Source organism: Nanorana parkeri, unplaced genomic scaffold, assembly GCF_000935625.1.
Source record: "Nanorana parkeri isolate BGI_ZX_2015 unplaced genomic scaffold, ASM93562v1 scaffold225, whole genome shotgun sequence".
NCBI lineage: Eukaryota > Metazoa > Chordata > Amphibia > Anura > Dicroglossidae > Nanorana > Nanorana parkeri.
Window position 1 is genome coordinate 1,390,772 of NW_017306493.1, and position 3,940 is coordinate 1,394,711.

General features: G+C 40.9%; 1 protein-coding gene across 1 annotated transcript in view; it reads left to right on the top strand.

Annotated features, from left to right (window-relative positions):
- Nucleotides 1–391: 391 nt before the first annotated feature.
- Nucleotides 392–3,940, top strand: part of THTPA (thiamine triphosphatase) — a 14,827-nt gene continuing 11,278 nt past the window's right edge. Inside the window, exon 1 of the mRNA XM_018556132.1 lies at nt 392–413. The gene's annotated coding sequence lies outside the window, so the exon portion shown is untranslated. The remainder of the gene's footprint in view (nt 414–3,940) is intronic.

The window sequence follows — 3,940 nt, forward strand, 5'->3', positions numbered from 1 at the left end:
TAAAGTGTATGTAGAAAACCTAAAAATACTCTGCATAACCTTTGTCATGGGTACACACAAAAAAACAATAAAAAATATATATCAATATTGATTTAAAACTTAATATGACCAAAAAGCATTACAGTTTCCTTATAATGGATAAGCACCTGTCAAAAAACAGTTATATAAAATGTGCTGTTTACAGGCTTGACTGACTTGATGTCTATGTGTTTATTAGTGGGTAGTCATAAAACAAGTTATACACACAGCCAAGACAGGTTCCATGGTGTATCCTAAGGCAATGTAAACCTGTTGAACAGATCCTACCTGGTCATTATCAGGATATTCTTACAGAGAGCATTCTTCCCTTGTTTTTACTTTCTGGGCTAGTCATTCTCTGTGTAGAACACAGCTCCTTCTCTGCAAACATTAAGGTAAAGTTTTATTATCTTTTCTTGTTCAGCTACCAAATATAACACTAATGCTAAGACTTTAATCAAACACGCATGCACTTTATAACTGCCTCTGCCTGTATTGGGAGCTCACTCATTGGAGCTCACATTCCTATAGGAACATCTACCCTTAAAGGAAAACTGTAGAAAGAGATGCACATAGGTTGTCAGTGTTGACCCCCCTCTAGAAATGTTAGCTGACCGGCACGCTGATCCTCTGGTCCCATTGTTTTTTGAGTAACTGGCCTCGAAGAATTAGGCAAATTAGAGGTTCCCTTTTTACTGACTGCATACCTGTTCTTGATCAATGAATTAGAAAGTACTAAAACAAGAGGATCTGAATGAAAGCCAAGCAACTAGCATTTTCATAAGGAGGTCAACAATCATAGCATATTTATTTCTCCCATGACAGGAGCTCTTTAATTATTATTCTTTTTTTTGTTTTTTAAATATCCATAACTTTTTTAATGTTATCTTTGCAATGGTCCTTTCTTTGAAGTAACCTGAAATGTCAATTTTATCCAATGTATGCCATATCAGAGATTATTCTAAAATTACATAAAGGCATACTGTGCTCTCATCTCGCCCCAATCTTATGGTGTTCATCGCACACTTGGGCAGGCAATGGCTTTGTATTTCTTCTGCAGGTACAGGAATGTTGGTTGTCCACTCCTACACTAAAGTGTTTTATACAGATTTTATAAAGCAAACAGTAACATACATAGTGCACAATCAAATATGAAAGTTATTTTGGACATAGACACTTTTGAGATCTGTTTTTGATGGTTCTTGCTGCACTTTCTAGCTATACAGAAAAACCGCAGATGAATTAATAGGCTATTCAATCTAGCATTGAGCTTTACAGTAATCTTCAAGAAAACTTTAGTCAAGCTTTTTTATGTTTAAGAGTACAAGCAGTCGAAGAACTGTATGTGCCAATGTTCATGACTGAAAATAGCAATCAAATATCTGGCTTTTTAAACCTAATCAGATAGCTAGCTATTGTCAGATGTATGATGTACATTTATGTGCCCATGCTGATACCATGAGTTCACTTCAGGTAGTAACTTTCCATAACTCAATCTAAATACTGTAAGGGTATTTTGGGATGGGGGGGATCATGTGAAATTACCCTTTCCTTGCAGCATTTTATCCATCCACTCTTGAAGCACCTATGTGCGCCTCGGCTAAGTGTAAAACCATGGATTGTCCTGATATTCTTGCTTTTTTACACAGCCTCCACTTAGAAGGGCATTGACCTGTAAGTGGGACTCTCTCCTAAGAACATTTTGTCCCCACTTACCTGAGCTTGCAATAAATGCAGGTCCAGTCCTTGTATGCATTTCCAACTCTTTAATACAAACTAGAAGATGAAGGAGGACAGCAAAAGGAGGAATACCCAAATCTCTTCCAGGGTTTCTACAGCTTTTTTGACTAGCAGTCACTGGCTGGAGAACACAGCTACCTATGGAGCAATGCAGCCACAAAACAGGAGGCTCTTCTGTTACTCTGTTCCAGATCACTGACTCGAGCACAGGACACAGCCTTCTTCTGCAGGCATACAGCCTGTTCCTTTAGGCACACAACCTGCAAGAGGGACTAACCTTCTAGACCTGGGCTTCAGCCCTAGGGCCTCCTAACAGGCACATAGCCTGCTCATAGGGGTGCTATATATATATATATATATATACACACACACACATTTACAGTATAATCTGTCTAATAAACACACATTTTCCACAGACAATCCCACCCCCCATTCTCACATCATTGCTTTTTCTGTACTCTACCTTGGGGCCACCCACCCATAAACAGGCAAATTGTTCTCCAAGAATGACCAAAAGTGAGAAATAACCAAAGTTACCATCAAAAACCTGCAACTCCTACCTTGCCGACGTGGGTGAGTACTGCCTGTGCTGCATGCACACTGCAGTAATTGTTACCTTTTCTCTAATTCCTCTCTTAAAAATTGTTGTGATAAGATATCAGTCACCAACTCATAACCCATAATTGATGATTAGGAGCAGTAAAGCAGGACCATTCTGTTGCACTACAAAATAGGAATTAGACCTTGAGTATGTAATGAACAAATATGGGTGCCTCCATTCACATAAATGTTAGGTTATATTAAAAAATTTGCATGCATTGAAAATATAATTTTTACATCCAGCTGATCTCGTCTGCATGTATACCTAAAATAATAATGAAAAGTCCCAATAATGAGGCAGCCTAAGGTTGTTGCTTGAGGCGGCATCACCTGAGGCAGCATCACTTTGGGTCAATCTGGGGGCGGCAGCCAGAGCAGCATGGCTGCTTTGCTGCATAATGTTTCGAGTGTGCCTGCTGCCCCCTTTCCGGTCAGAGTGTCCCAGGCTGCTAGGAGCCCGTCAGGGGAATGTATAAGGGCCATACACCTCTATCCGCCCAGCTCATAGCAACCTGGGACGATCTTGCCCACACCCTGCTGAGCTCCTGACAACCAGTGAGCTGGGCAGGACATCAGGGAAGAACTGGAGACACAGCACCCCCTTCCCAGGTTAGCATGCAGCACAGCACCATGCCCACCCATGACGCCTCAGGTGGCGAAAAGGCTAGGAACACCCCTGCCTGTATATCATCTTTTAGTTCATATATGTTAGTCATATTTATGGTTTTATCTATTTGGGGTCCATCGCATGCCTTTGGGGTCAGGGGGGTGGTACACTTTTGTCTCTAGTAATATTCTGTTTACTACTGTTTTCTTTTACCTGTTCAAAAGTGCAAAAATGACCTGTCGATTCTACCAGAAAACTACACACAATTGGTTGCCTCGAATTACCATTTTTATCTATAGCTATGAAGCACAGAAAGGTCATCTCTGGCCCAAGCTTATAATAGGGAGACAACAGCAATGGAATTATGTATTATGTAAGTTATCTAACCTGTCTGAACCTCATCCAGAGGATGCTGCTAGGTCATTACACCATGAGCCAATGCAAGTGGCTGCATTTCTAGACTGTCATCTTAGGTCGGTGAGTACCTGACAGGGAACCCACCCTCTGTAGTTGGTTGGACCAATAAGGACCCCTTTATTTAAGAATAGTAAGAGGGTATGGTCGGCCAAAACTCAGTTTTTTTTTTTTTTTTTACTATAGTCTCCAGTTCCCTCAAAGACTATCCATACACGGTTCAATATTCTGAGGTTTTTCATAATGGCTGACTGCAAAGAGATAACAGCTAGTAACACCAGAAGTGCATGTTATCTGTTTTAGGGCCTGTTCACACGACGTCCGTTTTGTGTGCTGACCTGATCCGTACGCTGCTGCACTCAAAATGCATCCCAATGTATCCCTATGTGTTTTATGGGCTCCAGTTCTCACGTGCGCAGTCCGTTCAGCTTACACAACAGAAAAATACTGCATGTCACATTTTGTACGGTCAGGATACGCAAACGCGTCAAAAACGCACTGCGCTGCAGCTAACATACTAACAGCCCCACTCCAGCAAAAAAAAAAACTTTTTTTCTTTTT